Genomic DNA, 22,500 nt, shown 5'->3' on the forward strand with positions numbered 1-22,500 from the left:
CTGACTGCGACAAATGGTGGAGTAATACTGCCGTTTTATTAAAGAACACAGTATGTGCTATATGGTTAACATTGCATATACTGTGTTTTTTATTAAACAGAACAAAAGCAGAATACGTCAAATAGAAATAATCGAAAACTGGATAAATTATATAAAAAGATATGATGATTTTTAATGATAATATATTTCAAATCTCTGGTATACCCTAGTTAATACGTTATAAAAATCTCAACGTTTCGATACTCCATACCCGCAGGTAAGTTTTACGGGATTATAAAGTAATGGGTAAATATGACAAGATATGAATTAGCAGAAGAAGTAGGAATATTAGAGTTGGTTATCTTGACTGCCTAGTTTGTATTTTATTGGACATTTCCGTTGCATAATTTGTCTATTGGTTTATCTATACAACAATTTCATTCCCTTCCCCCCCCCCCCCCCACACACACAAACTGTCATACTCTCTCTCTCTCTCTCTCTCTCTCTCTCTCTCTCTCTCTCTGTCTCTCTCTCTCTCTCTCTCTCTCTCTCTATATATATATATATATATATATATATATATATATATATATATATATATAATCTTATACTCTCTAATTCTCCACTCGCATACTGTTTCACTATTTCTCTGTCACTTCACTCTCCCTCTCATAGAAAAAGGATAGGAGCTACTCGCCCTTTTCTGTGCCCCCCCCCCCCCCCCCCCCAGCCTTGCTTCCCACCTCTTTCTGGCCTATTTGCTGCAACGGCTTCATTAAAATTTACCGCCCGTGTTTTATACATAAAAGAAAAATATAAAAACTGAGCTTTTATATAGTGCAGTATCCAGTAGAAATGCTCAAAGCCCTTTACAAGGGGCTCCTGGTCAACCACAACATTTAACATTTAGGACGGGACATGACGCCTGTGAGGCGATATTACAATTTTTTTCGGACAGAGACAACGGTCATATACTCATTTTACGCATGAGTAAGGTGAGAGAATGTGAGTAAAGATCCTTCTCAAAGGACTCAATTATGCACCGAGCGAGGCTCGAACCCAGGACCTTCCGATCCAAAAGCGAGTGTGATACCACTGAACCACATAGCCGCACTTTCCAATGTTTATTATTATGTATCTATATCCATTTCAATGTTTATCTTCATGACGGGAAAAAGAAATTAACAACAAATTAAAAAGGTCAGCATAGGCAGGAGAGCTGCTGCTACTGGAAGATAGATGGAGCGTTTTAATTTCCACCGGGTTTCCCCCTTCATTATCATTATACAGGTTTTTTGTTTGTGTCTGATTCTGTGTTCCAATCCGGGGCAGGAAAACATTAAGCTGATTTAAAAGGTTAATAAGTCTGTAGAAGTTGATGGAATTCGGTGCTTTGGAATTGGCACGATAGAGAAGAAAAATAAAAGTAATTTTGTAAAAAAAAATATATGAGCATTTATATTGCGCAATATTCACTAAACGTGCTCAAAGCGCTTTGTATGGGATCCCTAGCCTTCTGCCCACAGCAACATTTAACATATCGGACGAGACATGACGCCTGTTAGGCGATATTACAATTGCTTCGTACACAGAAAACGCTGTTGAAAGCCAGGTACTAATTTTTACCCGAGTACGGTGAGATAATATGATTAAAGAGCATTTTTCAGGATTCAACTAAGCGCCGCTCAAAGCGGGACTCGAACTCAGAACGTTCCTTTCCGAAGGCGAGTACCATACCACGAGACCACATAGCCGCATAAATAAGTAAATAGTAACATTTTTATAAGGCTTTTCCATGAATTCAACACATTCAATGCGCTTCACAATGTTTTATTTTCGCCCAGAAGGTCAGAAAGAAATTTGAATTTCCACAAAAGTCGTCTTTATTTGAACGCATGTATCACCTCTCAAATATCATTTGCCAGTCTATAGCTATAGCTAGGTACTTTTTCATACCTAGGTCAAGTGGGGTAATGTTTTATATAGGATCTAGCACAAGGACCTGGTCGGTAGAGTTTTTTTTTTTTTTGTATCTTAATAAATAAATGAATGAAAATAAATAGATAAATAAATGTATGAAGGATTCAATAAATAAGCGAATAAATAGATATATACATGCATAAATAAATATATTGATTTATTTATTGATTAATTAATTAATCAATTAATTAATTAATTAATAAGAATAAGTATCTGATCAGGTCACTACTGGTTGTTTTTGGCCAGACATTTTTAAATTTGGATATCGGTTAATCTAGCTGAACTTGAACTCTTCCAATATCTTTAAACCTGAGACTTCTGTTGTTATATGACAGAGTCGATCAGTGCCAATGACTCATTGGGTGGCCTGTCTTCTCATTTCATTTGCACTGGAGGATTCCTCGTCGATGTTTACCGAGTAGTGCTGTTAATCAACGTCGTTACTTCATGCATGTTCTAACTTTACCCAACGACTTCTGGTTTCTTCCCTCACTATATTATTATGTGCGGCTATGTGGTCTTGCGGTATTACACTCGCTTTCGGATCGGAAGGTCCTGAGTTCGAACCTCGCTCGGCGCGTAGTTGAGTCCTTAGAAAAGACCCTTTACTAACATTCTCTCACCGTACTCAGGTTTAAAATGAGTACCTGGCCGTTAACAGTGTTGTCTCTTTCGCAAAAAATAATTGTATTATCACCTAACAGGCGTCTTGTCTCGTTCTACATGTTACGTGTTGCTGTTGGTCAGGGACCTTTTGTAAAGCGCTTTGAGCACGTTTAGTGGATACTGCGCTATATAAAAGCTCAAGTTCAGGCTCAATTTTAATATAATGAGATTTTGATTTCTTTTAAAACTTTATTTTACTTTACTTTCTATCATCTTGCTAGTTCTATCGATCGACGCTGTTAATCCTATCAGTCCAATATAATATTCTGGTGAATTTCCTTAGGCATGAGTTGATGGAAGGCAGGATTTCGTTTTGTTTTGAACTTGTATTTGTAACTTGAAAAGAAAATCATGTTATATTATATTCTTGTATTAATGCATTGCCTTTATCCAAAAAGCTCTTAGCATTAACCAGCCGGATATCTTGTACAAACACACTAAACTATGTATAATCTTGAACGTTTATAGATAGTGTGCGCTTGGCTAAAAAGCTCACTACATTGTCATCCGGAAGTATAACGGACCAACACAGAAAACGATGTCATGGAGCCTTGTACGTGTATAGTCTGGTTAATACAGTTTAGTGAGAATTACTCATAAACGCGGATGACAAAAATCAATAACAAAGGCCTGAGTGACGTCATATTCATACTATATATAGTCTGATTGATACAATTTAGTGAGAAGAAAGTCTGACTAAAAACAATAACAAAGACCTGAGTGACGTCAACTTCGTTTAATCTATATTGGGTCGGGTGGGAGGACGAGATGACCGAGTGGGTAACGCATCTTTTATTAACCCGGAGAACCCGAATTTGAGCCCAGCTGTGGGCATCTTGTTTTGTTTTAAAATAATACGATTCAATAGTCTGATGTCACGCCGCCCGGCCATCTTGGTTCTAAACAAAGAAAACCATTACTTTTTATTTTTCATGCTGGCTAGAACTTTTCATATGCCTTGTGATCAGAATGTGTAAAAGTCAAAACATGATCAATTTTATGTGTTTTTTCCCCCTCTGGATACCCTTTATGCTCGCCGGAGAAATATTTCATACGGGCATCCGCCATTGTTCCGATAGTGTTAGAGCCAGTGTTACTAAGTTACCATGCGTCATTAGGAAGGAAGTGACGTTACGACTGTTGAAGAGTATTTTCTTGGACAAGAAACTGAATTCAGATTGATGCTACGAGTTTAAGTAAAATACTCATCAGATCAGCCATCCAGATTAATGGTAACAACACGCAAAACTATGTGAAACCTTAAAGCTTTGTAAAATATTGTTAGAATGTAGTGAGCACTAATCACTAACAACCGATTGAAAAACTACAACGAGTGACGTCAGCTGCTTTCATCTATTGATTAATTTGTAGCGCTTTACAGAGGCTTAGACTGGTTCATCTCAGTCTTTATGTATTTATATATTTATTTATTTATAATAATGATAATAATAATAATAATAATAATAATAATAACAACAACAACAACAACAACAACAACAACAACAATACTACTACTACTACTACTACTACTACTACTACTACTACTACTTACTACTACTACTACTACTACTAACTACTACTAATAAAAATAATAATAATAATAATAATAATAATAATAATAATAATAATAATAATAATAATAATAATAATAATAACAATAATTTATTTGTTGATAAATATTCTTCATCTTGTTGTCATCGATAGTTATTTGAACTTTTAGATTTTCCCGGCCTTTGTTGAAAATGTCGATGCAGGAAATAAAAATCACTCGTCGTCTGGCTGCTACTGTTACGTTTAATGTTGATTCCATCGACATTGCATTGAGTACACCGAGGTGTGTATAATAGATAGTCTGTGGTGTGTATCATGTTCGTCTTGTGTGGTATGGAACACAGAACAAAGTGTCAAACATGTTCTTTTTGCAGTATCTATCTATCTATATCTTCATGGAAAGGTAACTCTGTTTGTAAGTTGTGGGATTTATATAATTGGATACAATATACTAATAATGATAATAATAATAATTATATAATATTAATATAATAATAATAATAATAATAAAAATAATAATAATAATAATAATAATAATAATAATTAATATAATAATTAATAATAATAAATAATAATAATAATAATAATAATAATGATGATGATGATGATATAATAATAATAATAATAATAATAATAATAATAATAATAATAAATATAATAATAATAATAATAATAATAATAATAATAATAATAATAAAAATAATAATAATAATAATAATAATAATAATAATAATATATAATAATAATAATAATAATAATAATAAATAATAATAATAATAATAATAATAATAATAATAATAATAATAATAATAATAATAATAATAATAATAATAATAATAATAATAATAATAATAATAATAATAATAATAATAATAATAATAATAATAATAATAATAATATTTATAATAATAATACACCGCGGTGTGTAACACGTACGTCTTGTGTGGTATAGACAACAGAACAAAGTGTCAAACATGTTCTTTATACATTATCTATCTATCTATATCATCATGGAAAGGTAACTCTGTGTGTGTGTGGGTGAGTCATGGGATTTATATATAATTGGATATAATGCACTCCAGGAGACTGTGAGTGAAAGGTCGCGTCAGACGTTCTCTCTTTCTCTTTCTTTTCTTATTGTATAGGTTAAACTCACCTGTCCCTGTCAGTGACATCATAGGCACTCAACTCGACCTTGTTTACAAGCGGTCCTCTTCGGAGGCACATCCAGTAGACGACCTTTACAACTACAGAAACAAGAGGGAAAAAAAACACACACACACACACACACACACACACACACACACACACAAAAAAAACACCAACAAAAAAAAAACCCAACACAACTAGATAGAGCTTTTATATAGATCAATATCCACTAAATATGCTCAAAGCGCTTTACAAAGGGTTCCTGGCCAACAGCAACACGTAACATGTAGAACGAGACATAACGCCTGATTTTACATTTTTTTTCCCCGACAGACAACGTTGTTGACGACCAGGTACTCATTTTACACCTGAGTACGGTGAGAGAATGTGAATAAAGAGTCTGTTCCAAGGACTCAACTATGCGCCGAACGAGGCTCGAACCCAGGACCTTCCGATCCGATAGCGAGTGTGTGGGGGGTGATGGAATAACAAACAAACAAAGAAAAAGTAAATAAAAATCTTATATAAAAATTAAAAGTTCTTTGACCAAAATGTAGGTGTGGCAGTGTGGATCAATGGTAAGGGTTCGAGTCATGCAAATCTGTCTTCAGTTTATTCTCGTTATGTCAATTTGAGAGATGACATTTTATATATTTGAAGTGAAGCCATTTCGATGGGAGTTTGCCGAATACAGACGGAAATATTATTCGTAGCTGACCGGGGGTTATAATATGTGTCATATAACATGTAATTCGTTAACACATTTTTCAAAGATTACTGAAGCTGACTTACGTGATTGCATTATGTAGTCTCCAACTAAAAGTTGTGATTTAGACCCCTTAAATACTGCCATTTTAAAAAAATGCATTGATGTAATTTTAACACCATTTACATGTATTGTTAATAATTCGTTGCAGTCAGGTGCTGTACCAGACATTTACAAAGTTGCTCATGTCAAACCCCTTTTGAAAAAACCTGATCTCGATAAAGAGAACTTAAAAAACTATCGCCCTGTCTCTAATCCTCCTTTTCTCTCTAAGATCTTAGAAAAGCTTGTTTTGAAACAATTACTGTCTCATCTTAAAAATAATTGTCTTGAAGAAAAATTTCAGTCTGCTTATAGGCAACATCATTCGACGGAAACCGCACTTGTTAGGGTTGTTAATGATCTCCTCTCTGTTATAGACAATGGTTCATGTTCTTTGCTGAATTTGCTTGACCTATCGTCTGCTTTTGATACTATTGATCACAATCTTCTTCTCAAACGTCTTGAAATTACTTATGGCGTGTCTGGTGCAGCGCTTGATTGGTTTAGGTCATATTTGTTTAATCGTAAACAGATTATTACGGTGGATGAATATAGATCGGAGGAAATCTTTCTTGATTGTGGGGTTCCCCAGGGTTCAGTACTTGGACCCGTTCTTTTTGTTTTGTACGTTGGCCCTCTGTCTAAAATCATCAGAAGTTTTGGTCTGTCTTACCATCAATACGCTGATGATACGCAATTGTACTGCGTTTCCAATACGAGAAATTTACAAGAAGTATCAGCCAATAGTAAAAATTGTATCCAAAGTGTTAAGAAATGGATGAATGAGAACAGACTGAAACTGAATGATGATAAGACGGAGGTGCTGTATGTGGGGAACAGGAAGTGGAAAAGTGAAACAGATTTGAAGTTGGGGGATGCCTCTATTCAAATTGTTGACAAAGTGAAAAACCTTGGCACATTCTTAGACTCTGGACTGTCGATGGAGCATCAGGTTAATAATTTGGTTAGATCTCTCTTTTTCCAACTAAAAAAGATTGCTTCCATTAGACGGTTCATATCTGAGGATGTGACCAAGCACCTGGTTGTGTCCCTCGTACTATCGAAACGGATTATTGTAATGCTCTGTTGTTTGGCGTTTCGCAATACAATCTGAAACGTCTTCAGATTGTCCAAAACAGCGCTGCCAGACTAGTATTCATGAAGCGTAGGTGCGACTCTGCCGAACCTCTACTTCATGACCTGCATTGGCTGCCTGTTGAGAAAAGAATTAAATTCAAAGCTTGTGTTTTAGTGTATCGTTGTCTTGAAGGTACTGCCCCTTCCTACCTTTCAGAACTAATTGAAAGATATTCAAAACCCCGCCCTTACGTTCGGCCAGTGATTCCACAAAACTAGTTGTCCCTCGAATTCGGAAAAATGCTGGAATGAGATCCTTTTCTCATTTCGGACCCTCTATTTGGAACGCCTTACCGCAGAGCATTCGTGAAAAAGAATCTTTGTCTATTTTTAAACGTTCGCTTAAAACATATTTGTTTCGATTTTAGTAGATGGTATGAGAAGCAAGATAGGTTTGGTTTGTGTTGTGTGTTGTGTTGTGTGTGCGTGTATGTGTGTGTGTGTGTGTGTGTGTGTGCTTGTGTGTGTGAATGAGTATGTTTCAGCCAAAGTAATTTGTAATTTAAGCGCTTAGAGTCTGGTGTCTCGGAGTTATAGCGCTATATAAGTTTTCAGCATTATTATTATTATTATTATTATTATTATTATTATGTAATGATCACTACATTGTTTCATATTTATTAAGGTTCAACAGACTCTGGCGGCTGAAATGGTGGAATATTATATAGATATGAAATTTGAGAAAAGTTGCTGGATACCTTTCCCATACATCTGACCATAACTTCATGAAAAATTACCCGATTTGCTACGAATAATGATTAAAATGATCTGGGAAGCATATTTTTTCAGAAAATTAAAAAAAAAGCTAATTCTAAAATTTTCACCTTCCGACTGATTATGTCATGCACTGACACATACATGTCGTAGGTCACATGGAAGTTCCAAGATCTTTCTTCAACTGAGAGGACGTACGAAATATTAAGTCGTCGATCTGTTTTTTTTTTAGTAATGTATTTATGTTTTTATTGTTTTGCCTTTGTTTATTTTTTGTTTTTTGTTGTTTTTTGTTGTTTTTTTTGTTGTTTTGTTTTTTTGTTGTTGGCAGAGGAGGGGTTTTGAGCCCGAAACGTTTTGTGATTGATGTTTTGTTCTTTTTTTAAGCTGTTATACTAAGTGTCTTTATTACTTTTTGAGGTTATGTACAGAATGTACACAACGACTTGTAACTTGCTACTTTAATGAAGTTAATTACGATCACGTGACGGTCTGTACGTTAGCTCAGTGGTTAGTTACGCCGGTGTCGTCTCGTCCAGAACTCAGGGTGGATAGAAGAGTCAAAGAGGTTTTTGCCGACAGAACCCTGATGCGAAACCTATCCGTTTGCAGGTTGATTCGAGTGCTCTACTACTATCATTGAACTATCAAATCGGGAGCCTTAAATAAGGGATATTTGTGGCTGTTGATATGTTTTATTGTAGGTTTTTTGTTTATTTTTTAAACTTTCTTTCTGTTTTTAATTTGTTTTAGTTTTTTTAAATGATTTGTTTTGTTTTGCTTTTTTGTTTTGTTTTTGTTTCGGGTTTGTTTGGGTTTTTTTTGGGTTTTTTTTTTTTGGGGGGGGGGGGGGGTTAAAAAATTTTTGGAAAGGGGGGGGGGTATCTTGTTGTATTTATCATGACAGGCCAAGTCACTGCAGTGGCTCTACTCTTGATAAATCAAGCTGCAACGAGCATAAGAAGTGACCGTTTGATAATGATTACGAACTCGGCCTTGGCATTGTACCCATGAGAAAGGCATTATATACAAATAACCTAACTCGACTCCGGTATGAAAGAAGACTAAGCTCAAGACGCAAAAAGGATTATCATAAGAATCACAGTACGGCTCTCTCAGTTTATGACATGGAAATTGAGAACGCAATGTCCTGCTGAAGGAACTGAATGAAACCAAAAACCGAAACGTCGTTTGTTTTGTGTTGTTACCTTATATATGAGTCACATTTACTCCTTTACCTTTCTCTCCAATAGGATTCAATAGATGTCCGCCCAGCAACGAACAGCTTGGTTCTAAACAAAGAAAATCGGTACTTTTTATTCTTCATGCTTTCTAGAACTTTTCACATGTCATGTGATCAGAATGTATAAGAGTCAAAACATGATCAGATCTATAATGTTTTTATCCTCTGGATACACTTTTATGCTCGTCGAGAAGTATTTCATAAGGGCGTCAGCCATTGTTCCGATAGTTTAGAACCGGTTACTAAGTTACAATGCGTCATTACGAGGGAAGTGACGTCACGACTGTTGAACCCTATTGAGAACGCAATGTCCTGCTGAAGCAATTGAATGAAACCAAAAACGGAAACGTCGTTTGTTTTGTGTTGTTCCCTTATATATGAGTCACATTTACTCCTTTTATCTTTCTCTCCAATCGTCAGCCATTGTTCCGATAGTTTAGAACCAGTTACTAAGTTACAATGCGTCATTACGAGGGAAGTGACGTCACGACTGTTGAAGCCTATTGAATGAAACATTGCAAAAATAATAAATTGTGCCAGATAACTGTCTGTGTAATATGTTAATTTATTTGTTATTGCGTTGATGTGGTGACGGTATGAGGCGCTTGCTGGAAGATGGAGTCAGATCGGAGGCGGTGAATTGTATACAGGAAGCGGTGTCAGGTATAAAGAAAAATAGAAAACCGGGCGCTCTCGGTGTTTACACTAACAAACATTAAAGACCTGAATTCGATGAAACGATTCTATCTTTTTGATAGCTCAATGTAAACCAAGCGTCTGACCTCTGAACTTTTAGCTTAAACCGAGAGAAAGTAGAAGGGCTAAAAAAAAAACACCCATTCTACCAGACACTGGAGAAAAAATTAATTGAGTTTTTAAGAAAATACTTTGGTTAGAAAAGTTTATTATAAATATCAATCGTTGACGACGACACCCCCCCCCCCCTCTCCTTTCCACCCAAACTGGCAAAATTGTCTAAAATTCACAAATCCGAAACTTTTTCATGCAAAACATTACAATCTTCAACCACATACCAGAGGTGCCTAAATGAGCCAATAAAATGATAGAAAGGTAATTATTAATTAATTAATGTGACTCATAAATAAAGGAACAACACAACAAACGAGGTTTCGGCCTTTAGATTGTCATAATAGTTGAAACATTATAGGTAAAAATGTATATATATATATATATATATATATATATATATATATATATTATATTTATATCGTGTTTACTTGAAAAAAGCCAAACGTCGTTTGTTTTGTGTTGTTCCCTTAAGCCTTATTCATGAGTCAAATTTATTCCCTTTACCTTTCTCTCCATTTATTGTAATGTTCCTATCTATTAATTGCTACATTTCTTCTGTGAATTTATTTGTTAACATGTTGTCCACTGATGTGGAATATGAAATCTTATACGGTGTATTTTCAATACATCCAGCCCAGCAAATCGTGTTGAAAGGTCAGTTCCTGGTTAATTTATTCGATGACAAATTATAAATTATGTCGACTGGAATGAATCAATGGATGACTTTTCACCTGAGTTTGACCCTTGACACGTGGCGTTCGAGTGTACTCTAACTTGTTATCACAGCCAACCATTCTCACCAAGAGGAGTAACAAGGATATTTCATTGAAGCCAAGGCCGTATAGAAGTAATAATAATAATAATAATAATAATAATAATAATAATAATAATAATAATAATAATAATAATAATAATAATAATAATAATAATAATAATAATAATAATAATAATAATAATAATAATAATAATAATAATAATAATAATAATAATAATGCACAACATATTGCACAATTGCGCAACATATCCCCCTGGTTGGAGGCTCTTGGCGCATGAAAGTAGAGCGATATTGACGTCACTCAGCTCTTTGTGATTGTTAGGCAGCCATTTATCCCAAAATTACAACAGTCAGACTATCAACGTTCAAGGGTAAACATTGGTTTCTGTGTTGGTACATTATAACCGGCTGGTGGATGTTGTGAGTAGTTAAACTAAATGCTTATCACCGAAAGCTACTGCTGTAGCTTCTATTGGTGAAAACAATTGGATCAGCTGTTGAAACTTAGATTAATATGAGAGAAAAGAATGATTTGGAGGAAACTCAGTCTCTTGAGTTTGAGCTTTTATATAGGGCAATATCCAATAAACGTGCTCAAAGCGCTTTACAAAGGGTCCTTAACCAACAGCAACGCGTAACAAGTAGAACGAGACATGACGCCTGTTAGACGATATTACAAATTTCTTTATCTGACAGGGACAAAGCTGTTTACGGCCAGGTACTCATTTTACACCTGAGTAGGTGAGAGAATGTGAGTAAAGAGCCTTTTTCAAAGACTCAGCTATGCGCCGAGTGAGGCTCGAACCCAGGACCTTCCGATCCGAAAGCGACTGTCATGGAAGCGGTGTCAGGTGTAAAGAAAAATAGAAAATCGGGCGCTGCCGGTGTTTACACTAACAAACATTAAAGACCTGAATTCGATGAAAAGATTCTATCTTTTTGATAGCTCAATGTAAACCAATCCTCTGACCTCTGAACTTTTAGCTTAAACCGAGAGAAAGTAGAAGAGCTACATAGCCACATAGGAAACTCCGTCTCACGGTTAAGGGGTTAATTTGATCGTCAGCACTATAAGGTTGATGCCAATGACCGACCAGCACACGGATTGATTTTACTACCTAGTCAATTTTTGCGGCCCATAATCTCTATTTGGTGTCTTGTGGAGTTGACTAGATACTAGAAATTAGCTTTCACTCTCTCCTAACGGATCACTTTCAGTATTTTCCCAAAATGGCAGGCTTACCCTGCAGAAAAATTGAGTTTTAAAACTCAATCAAGCTCTCAACAAAACAACTTTATATTCTTATTAAATAAACAAAGATCATTCTTCAAAGTTTGTGATGTACAAAATAAATCTGAATAAGAAAAATGTATATCGTGTCGTAACAAATGTGACGATTTTGTTGTAGGTGGTAAGGAGAGAGTTAAGGTCTAAATTCTAAAATCTTATCTAGATTAATACGCTTATTGGGGAAAGGTTTAATGGAATATTTCAAACGTGATTCGTCTTGATTTCACTTGAGCTTTGGGGTTTTTAGCTTTTAGCTGTATAGCCCAATATCCACTAAACGTGCTCAAAGCGCTTTACAAGAGGTCCCTGGCCAACTTTTTTCCGGACAGAGACAACGCTTTTAACGGACAGGTACTCATTTTACACCTAAGTACGGCCAGAGAATGTGAATAAAGAGCCTTTTCCAATGACTCAACTATGCGCCGAACCAGGACCTTCCGCTCATACCACAAGACCACTTAGCCGCACTTACCAAATTGAGGTGGTGTGTCACTAAATGTTGTTGACGACGGTTAGTGACTGGATGGGTATGATGATGACAGTATAACTCTGGCCCCGATGCGCGTCTTTGATAAGCTATTTTACGGGCATTATTCCACACGACGTCGGTGTGAATGGGTATGTGAGTGTCTGGTCAAATTTGGGGATGAATAAAGTAATTCAGATTTTTGTACAAAATAAAGGACGCATCAAAGTTGATTTTATGGTATAGAATGGAAATCTGACTCTGTTTAGGAAACATTTGAAGCATAAAAACACAGCGTAAAACAAGTAACCCTTGTGGAGAATATAGGAATTAAAATTGACCGAACTACCGGGAACGTCTGCCGTTTAACCGTAGCACGACTGCACGACTGTTCGATTCCCAGGCGAGGAAAACTGATTTATTGGGATGATTTTTTTCTTTGTTTGTTTTGTAAATTTTGTTGTTTTTTTTTTGTTTTTTTTTTTTTTATTGGAAAGGGGGGCGGGGTTGTTTTTTTTTTTTTTTTTTTTTTTTTTTTTTTTTTTCTTTGGTCTTTTTTTTTTTTGGGGGGGGGGGGGGTGGGTGGGGTTGTATTTTTCTTTCGAACTTTGTCTGGCACCGTTTCAATCACACTGGATGGCGTCGACTGAATAGGGCCCCTCTCATGGCCAGGCGGATTTGTCGTATCAGTAAGGTCGTGGGTTCAAGCCCCCATCGCTGCGAAAAATATGTTTTATTATCTATTGTCTTCTGGTACTTTTCTTTAGATAGAACGAAGGTGACGTCACTCAAGCCTTTGTTATTGTATTTTGCCATCCGCGTTTGTGAGTGATTCCCACTAAACTGCATTAACCAGACTATAAACGTTTAAGATTACACATAGTTTTGTGTGTTGGTTCGTTATACTTCCGGATGGCAATGTTATGAGTTTCTTAGCCAAGCGCATACTATCTATTCACTTCATTTTCTGATGAGTAAGTAAATAATCGCTAAATTCACTTTTCGAGGCACTTTTTATCCCGACAAAAAAATGCCCTTTAGAGACGATGGAACGAAATGCGCTGTATACATACGTCTTATCAGGAAAATTGACGCCTTGAATTAAACTAATTGCTTTGCTTATGAAGCGAGTGCTCTACCAACTGATCCTTCGGGATTCTAATTATATTGAAAAGCTCTCATGAAGATATAAAGGTAACCCTGAAATAAAGGCATACACAGATAATCAGTTCTTTGTCTGCTACATGGTAGGCGTTGAAAGATTATTCTTGAAATTCAATTCATTGACAACATTGATAATTGTAATTAATTATCAATAGACTTGAATATTTCAATACAGTTGGCGTCAAGTGTCACGCTTCATTTCTCACGTATACGTGACAAGTTTGCAGAGATTATTCACAGCTTTACATTGACCTTTTTTTCTTTATTTGAAATACTTTATTTCTTATAAATTGTGTCAGTGTTGCCAGGTCAACATTTTGTAATGCCATTTTCAATACAATGCCTTTTTGTTTTTATCATTGTACATCGGAAAATTAACTTGGCATTTCGTCATTTGTGTCTAATTGAATAGAAATAATAACGTTTTTTTTCTGAAGTAAGCAACTCATTCGGGATAATGAGAGAGAGAGAGAGAGAGAGAGAGAGAGAGAGAGAGTTAGAGAGAGAGAGAGAGAGAGAGAGAGAGAGAGAGAGAGAGAGAGAGAGAGAGAGAGAGGGAGAGAATAGGTTGCATCTTGTAAATCCATGTACATCAATGTATTGTTTGCTGGTCTGATAACCCAAATTGTAATGGGCTCATTGTGTAATAATAATTCTCTCAACCAAAGCAACGTATCCTCTATTATAATTATAACAATGATTAATGAAGCCCATAATTGCATTCGGTCTTCAGACCTACTAATATGTACACCTTGATGTACATGTGTACAGTCAATATAATGTCGCCAAACCACAAATTTGCTATCTATTTTTTTCACATTTTTCTGTGGCTTCGTTAGCATAAATATTTGATCTGGCACCCCTGCCATGCTACGAACGACACAGACAAAGACCTGTTATACAGACATATAGATTGCTGGCACCATTCAAACTATAGTACACCGATAAAACACTTTATGGCCCCAAAAATGTACTTTGTACGATTATGCGGTCTGTGGTTTGACATTCGCATTCGGAACGATAGGTCCAGTGTTCGAGTCTCGTTCGGAGCGAGGCATGGCTTAGTGCTAGGAAAAGGCGCTTTACTCATATTTTCTCACCGTACTCATGTTTAAAATGAGTTCTTTGCCGTTAACAACATTAAATCTGTCTGAAAATTAAAATGTAAAATCGCCTTGCAGGCGTCATGTCTTGTCCTAAATGTTAAATCTCGCTGTTGGCTTGGGCTTGGCAGTCCTTATAAAGTCTTTTTTACACGTTTAGTGGATTTTGCTCTACATAAAAGCTCAAGTATTTCGATATGTCAAATTGACCCCCAACTTTTGCGAAGGTCTTATATCTGAAACTTCAGATAGGAGACTTCTTGTAAGTCTTCTTTGAATTAAAAAAGAAGAGCTTTTATATAGCGCAATATCCACCAAACAAAGAGGTTTTCAAGGGGTCCCAGGCCAACAGCAACATTCAACATGTAGAACGGGACATGGCGCCTGTTTGGCGATGTTACAATCATTTTGGAGAGAGACAACGCTGTTAACGACCAGGTACTCATTTTACACCTGAGTACGGTGAGAGAATGTGAGTAAAGAGACTTTTCCAAGCACTCAACTATGCGCCGGGCGAGGCTCGAACCCAGGACCTTCCGATCCGAAAGCGAGTGTCATACCGCTAGACCACATAGCCGCACAACTTTTAGAATTTTTTACTTACACGTTGGGTTTGACAACTATCGATCTGTCGATGTCTTGGAAGAAAGGTTTTCTGGCTATACTGAGAAAGAGTGTTTTGTCAGTGCAGTGCCATACTTGGATATTTCCCGTCTGGGTAATTCTTTTGATTGGGATTCTGGGTCGCATTGCGTTCCGTTAAAACCTCCACGATAGCTATCATTATCGGTATAAAAAATTCATGACACCAGTTAGTCTCGTGGAGTTGTAGAGATTTATAGAGAGACACCCACCCCTGTGTGGTTGGGGTGAGTGTGTGTGTGTGTGTTTTGTGTGTGTGTGTGTGTGTGTTTGTTAGATAGATAGATAGATAGATAGATAGATAGATAGATAGATAGATAGATAGATAGATAGATAGATAGATAGATAGACAGATAGATAGATAGATAGATAGATAGATAGATAGATAGATAGATAGATAGATAGATAGATAGATAGATAGATAGATAGATAGATTAGATAAATAGAGAGATAGATAGATAGATTAAATAGATAGATAGATAGACAGATAGAGAGAGAGAGAGAAAGAGAGAGAGAGAGAGAGAGAGAGAGAGAGAGTTGGAGAGAGACTCAGTTTTTCTGGAACGTAATAATGCATTTCATAACATATCGATGAAGGAAAACGAAAGACCAAACAATTCATCTAGATATATTAAGAATATAATTGAAGTCGCAGAGGGACATGCTAAACACATTAAAGTCGATTTATCATTCCAGAAGTTTATTTTGAAAATTTAATGCATTCTATGACTGGTCTCTTGATAATAATAGTTAGGTCTCTGGTTATATTCAGATAAGTTATCAGAAAAATTCTATTGAATAGGTTAGATCAGAGTGACCGACAAACCAGCTGTTCAAAGTTTAAGAAAAGAGCATTAGGTATAAAGAAAAATTACAGAAGCTTCTAAAAATATTCCGTTGGGTAATGATAATTGCTGAAAAGTCATGCGCCTAAAATTGCGAATTTTCTTGATTCGGCGTATTTCATCATAAAAAAAATTATTTTATCTTATTGTGAATAATAATGCGGACAAGGCAAAAAGGATAGAAGGAATTGGTAAAGTTGTAGCGAAATTAATTCTTTTCAGTTGGGTAATTGGTGACATTTTGCCGAGGGAATAATGTAATAATAAATGACCAACTCATAGTCTAGAGGAAACCTTCATAACCCTTTCATAACGTCCGCCAAAAATGTTTTAACGGAATCGGAATGCGATATATATGGGGAGTGTTATCATGATTAGTGCCGGTCTGTAGACATTGAGCATTTTTAATAAAATGTGATTTTGTATGCGGTAATCATAGGATCCATAATTGGTTACAATGGTTTTCCATACGTGACTCGCGGTTTGGCCTTGACACAGCACAGACTGAATGTGTCAGTTCACGGCAGCAAACGTACACGCCGACTGCTCCGTCTGTTTTGTTTTATCAGAACACTGATGTCTAAAAACCATAATAGGTACCCTTTTATGCCCCATCACAGTTAAATAAAAGGTAAATGCCGTTTTAAAAATAGGTTTTCAGTTAAAGTGACCCACTTTCATTCTTTCAATCATTCATTCATGTTTTCTTTCTTTCCGGTAGGTAGTAAAAGTATGGTGCTCCGTTTGAGCACAATATATGTTACTGGGTACATGTATGTGTATAGTGCACTGTCCACTAAAGCGCTTTACAAGGGATCCCTCTCTAGCCAACAGAAACACTTAACAATTTGAACTGATGTAATAGCAATATATATATATATATATATATATATATATATATATATATATATATATATATATATATATATATATGCTCCTGGCAACCTTTTTTCCATTGATTCCAACTCTGAAAAAAAAAGAGAAATTTGTCCTATTACTATTAACTCATCACTATTATACTCCTTTTAAAAAAATGACATTTTGAGCCATGTGGCCCTGGTGCCTGAATTTATCCCGGTTTCTGTAACGTTAATCGCCCTCATAGCGATTGTCTGTTTAACACTCAAACACTCTACCATTCAGCGATGGGCCCTTAGCCTTCACACCAGCAGTCGTCTTCTGAAATAATTGTCTGAATTGACTGAGAGTTCCAAAAAGGACTTTCTGGAAATGCAAAAGAGGAAACGAATGCGCGTATCGCTAGTGATGCGCTGGACAGGGAAAAAATTCGGACAAAATTAGATAGATGCATCAACCCCCTAAGTGCAACTGCGCATCCTGATTGCCTTGAGAACATCTCTGATGGAAAAGTAAGCCCTCAATCTGTCAATGTAGACGATTCTATCAGCATCGGTACCACGGACATGAAAGAATTTGAGAAAACATGGCCCAATAAATTCTATAAAGCACTTTCTACCAAAGTGACAACAATGGCAGCCGGGAAAAAATCTATTCAAAGTGACCGTGGTCCAATATACGACACAAGTTTGATTTATTCTCGCGCTATGGGATTAATGGCTTGTCGAGATTTTGACATGGAATCTCTCTTTAAATATGAACTGGCACCATAGCCGACATCTTTATTCAGTGACAATGGAGACATGCGTACTGCTACTACAAAAGCTGCTCTGAAGAGAAATCTGCAAGAAACTGTCTCTGCTTGTGGGGGACAACATCCTGAGATCGTGATCTTAGATGGATGCGCACTTCTTTATTGTGTAAACTGGCCATCCAAAGGAACCATCCAAGACTATGTCAATAGTTTTTGGACACTCTTATTGCCGAAAATGGACAGAAGTGACGTGCACCTTGTCTTTGACAGATATCATGATTTCAGCATCAAAAGTGCTACTCGACAAAGTCGCAGTATAAAAGTTCGAACGGTACACACTCCTCTGCCTGCTCAAGGCTCAATTTTTGCCTGCACTTAGAACAAAAAGCAATTGATTAGCATACTCTGTACGGAATTAATGTCCAGGGCTGTAGCTCAACCACGTGAAAGGCGTCTCGTTATCACAGGACACGAAAATGCTCCTCTCCAAATTAAAAATGGAAAAGTCTCCACAAGGACAGACTTGGAGACGACACACGACGAAGCGGATGTCCTTATGGTGAAACAAGCAATACATGCTGCTTCATTGACCAATGTTGTTAAGGTGGTTAGTGACGATACGGATGTCTTTGTACTGTTAGTTCATTTCTACCACAAGCTTGACTTGGACTCCAGCCACTGCTCGATGATGATGGAAGCTACAAGTAGGGACCGTGGACTTGTTGACATTGGGAAAACGGTCTCGAGAAATCAAGAAATTGCGCCTTATCTTCTTGCAGCACATGCGCTATCTGGCGGTGATACTGTGGCTAAACCGTATGGTATAGGGAAAAACACAGTCATCAAAGTTCTTCAAAAGGGACACAGACTGGACAACCTTGGAAACACCAGTGCCAGTTTTGAAGATGTTATCAAGAAGCCACCTTCTTCATAACTGCATGCTACGGCGTTCACGATGAAGCAACTATGCCTGGCGCCAGGTACAAAGTTTGGCTGAAGAAAACGGGGAAAAAATCATTAAAAAGGTCCCTGACTTGAAAACCATACCCCCTACCTCAGAAGCATTCTGTGAGAACACCAAAAGAGCGCACATTCAGACAGCAATTTGGTATCATCGTCTTCGAAAAACTCCCCTAGATTTACAACCAACAGATTTTGGATGGATGAAGTTGCCAGCAACCAAATCACTTGTTCCAACCAGAGTGCCAAGCAACACACCGAGTGTACCGCCCGAGTTCTTAGAGACTATTCAATGCGGATGTTCTTCTGAACAACCTTGTGGATCATCAAAATGTGGCTGTGTTGCCGCGCAGCTTCCATGCACAATATTTTGTAAATGCCATGATCGTGAGTGCTGTCAAAATCGCCTTTATCAAGCTGCTTCCGTGTCAAGCGATGAGTCAAGTGACAAAGACATTGATGATGAGTGATTTAGTTTACCAGAGATACATGTCAGATATGCCGAAAATTGTCATTCTATTTTTTGTCCTTCAGTAAATATCAATGTAAAAAATCAAAGGCGAAGAAAACTAAAGACTCAAAACAAGGCACGGTCTTTCTATATGGAGACTCTCTCCGTGTTTTTGTGTGATCTGACACCTTTTCCACACAAAATGTCAATTTTGATTATCCCAATTATACTTTCACCGCTGTAGGAAATTTAAATACCAACAAATAGCATAAATAACATAAATTCTGTATTGGTCTTGTCAAGGCCTTCAATTTGATACCAAACACGGCTATATTTTGGGTCATTTTACGAGACCATCTTGGCAGTGACCTTGACCTTTTGGATAGTTAAATTGCTAATAACTTGTCAACTATTCGGCCAATTTTTTAAACAGAAGTATTTTTGTAATTGATTTGACTAAATCTTTCATTCTGTATAATATAAAATGATTTTTGAGGATTTTTAAAAATGACCTTTTCGTGACCTTTGTGACGTAATTTCTCAAAATGCTCAATGTGCTCAGGGCAGCACTATTCAGACATTTAATCTTGAGATGTTCAACTTTGATAAAATGCACAAAAAAATTTGGCGGACGCTTTTTTTGGGTTATGGTTAAAATCATGATTTGGCAACCAGACTATCACTTCATATGAGTGATAAAATGGAGTGGTAAAATACGATTAAAATATTGATTCCTCATATGCGACACCTGGACACCTTGGACTGCCATATTTGTTGATATCTTTGGCACTGCCTTACCTTGGAGCAGGAAGACACATGGCGGAGTCTTGCGTCAACCTTTTTGAATCGAAATAAAAGTAGAGCTGTTGCCATCTTGCATCACCTGGGATAAATGAAATGAAACTGGGTAATTGCCATGAAATGAATGTCAACATGAAATATTCACATATTAATGACTCACTCTGTGTATTTCCTTGAGCAGAAGCCTTCGCCACCAATTGAACTGTTTGCGGGGTTGTTCTGCGGATGGCGATTTGGCTGTCTTGGTCTTTTCTCAAGATAGACCAAAGAGAAATATTTTGATGAATAAAGATAATTTGAATGAGATCATTATCATCGCATCCTTTTCAGCATTTTACCAAAATGGCTGGCTTACCCTGCAGAAAAATTGATTTTTTAAAACTCAAACAAGCTCTCAACAAAACAACTTTATGTTCTTATAAATTAAACAAAGATTATTCTTCAAAGTTTGTGATGTACAAAATAAATCTGAATCAGAAAAATGTATACCGCTGTAGATGGTAAGGAGATGGTTAAATGAATGAAAGGAATTTGATGTATGCTCATTCCATCGGGATATAGTAATATTTGAAATAATGATATATTCAAAAGCTAAACATAAAACTGAACTAATTTTAGCATAGATTATACACACTGAAAATAAAACAAAACAATAGTTGACGGGTCGAAGAATTTAAAAGATAAATGCTATGAATGTTTCATGGCCTCGTTGTATAGCTGTATCTAGGATGATGGATTTTATGCTGTGATTAAAAAAGGCATGAGAAGATGATAAACGAAGGAATCTAGACTATCGGATCTTGTCAATTACATTTTATTGTAATAGGGCATAGAAGTCGTGGCGTCACACCTTCTACTCTTCCGTTTCCAAATTCCTTGGACGTGTGTGTGTGTCACCAGACCTTCGGAAGATTAATAATGAAAAGGTTACATATTGAATCATCAGGTGGCAAAACGTATTTTAGTAGCAGAATGTATAGGCAGTCTCTTAAGGTTAAGGGACGTATATGAGCGAGAATTGATGATCTATATTGACGACCAGCATAATATAATTAGACTAGAGAATAAGATGCCATCACTCTGAAACCAGAAGATCAGTTACATAAGATATGTATCCAGTCCTCTTAACGAGTGGTTTTACAACTTCCAATTAGATTGGAACCAGTTTTATGACATCACCTGTTTGTTCCCTATTGTTTACAGCCAATAACTTGGACATACGTTGCACAAGGAAAAGCTTCCAATGCTAACAATACTCTCCCTCGTCCTCGTTCCCTTTACACCCTTCCCTCCCTGTGACCTTTCGGGGGTTAATTCTAGTTTTTTAATTAGCTTTAAATGTAAAATATCATTTGAGAAATTTGGCTTTTGTAATTTTACAGTTATCTTCAAATCATCAGTTTCGATAAGTAATGGATATACTTAAATGAAATAATATCTATTTCAGTTGAATTAAATGTAGTCAAAATGAATTCCTGATTTTGTGACCGTGTAATGTAAATGTTGCTGCTCGAAGCTCGAAGAAAAAATAACAATGTGAAATTGAATGTAAGCTTCAATTTAATATGCGAAAACAGATAAGTATAATATGTGGTAGGGCGTTATTAACAACACCACTACCACATTATCTCATTCGTCTGTAGTGTTTAATCCGTCCTGTTTTGTTGATAAAGGGGAAACCCGAAACGTCCATATTATCTGTTTTCGTATATTAAATTGAAGCGTACATTCAATTTCACATTGTTATTTGTTTTTGTGACCGAAAAGATAGACATCAATAGATAGTTCGAAGTTGACGTCATCCAGGTTTTTGTTATTGTTTTTTGCCATCCGCGTTTATGAGTAATTCTCACTAAACTGTATTAACCTGACTATAAACGGTCAAGGTTACACATAGTTTTGTGTGTTGGTCCGTTATACTTCCGGACGGCAATGTTATGAGCTTCTTGGTCAAGCGCATACTATCTATAAGACAATCTGACAACTTGAACTGCGACCAAAAGTCAAGTAAGCAATCAGTGTCTAGATATGTCCATTCAGTTTATACATGCTCAGATTTATTATCAAGAAAGCGAGAGTCGCATCGACTCACTCCTATTTTCTCCCGATTTAACCCTTCTTGCACCAAATGCAGTAGTAGTATGGTAGTATCGATCTCGTCACGGTATTTAACAACAAGAATTATATCCCGACAATACACCCAGCCCGTGCCTTACAACTGTGAACGAACTTATTATACCCGTCACCCGACTGTCTCCCTCTCCCTCTCTCTCTCTCTCCTCTCTCCCCTATCCGTGCGTATTAGCATGAATATCACCTTGTCCATTATAACAGAGTTAGTATTGGGAGTGTA

At 36.4% G+C, this 22,500-nt stretch overlaps 1 protein-coding gene across 7 annotated transcripts in view; it reads left to right on the forward strand.

Annotated features, from left to right (window-relative positions):
* LOC144972444 (G protein-activated inward rectifier potassium channel 3-like) overlaps positions 1-22,500 on the forward strand; it is a 335,160-nt gene that overhangs the window by 84,007 nt on the left and 228,653 nt on the right. For 2 of the 7 annotated variants that reach the window (XM_078913624.1, XM_078913621.1), the window contains exon 1: positions 22,438-22,500. This exon is cut by the window's right edge and continues 100 nt beyond it. The exons of 3 other annotated variants lie outside the window; for them this stretch is intronic. The gene's annotated coding sequence lies outside the window, so the exon portion shown is untranslated. Of the gene's footprint in view, positions 1-22,437 lie in introns of those variants that run through there. 2 more of the 7 variants (XM_078913623.1, XM_078913619.1) reach the window with 1 other exon arrangement.

Source organism: Berghia stephanieae, chromosome 5 (assembly GCF_034508935.2).
Source record: "Berghia stephanieae isolate SIO BIC M18660-M18661 chromosome 5, UCSD_Bste_1.3, whole genome shotgun sequence".
In the NCBI taxonomy this organism is placed as follows: Eukaryota; Metazoa; Mollusca; class Gastropoda; order Nudibranchia; family Aeolidiidae; genus Berghia; species Berghia stephanieae.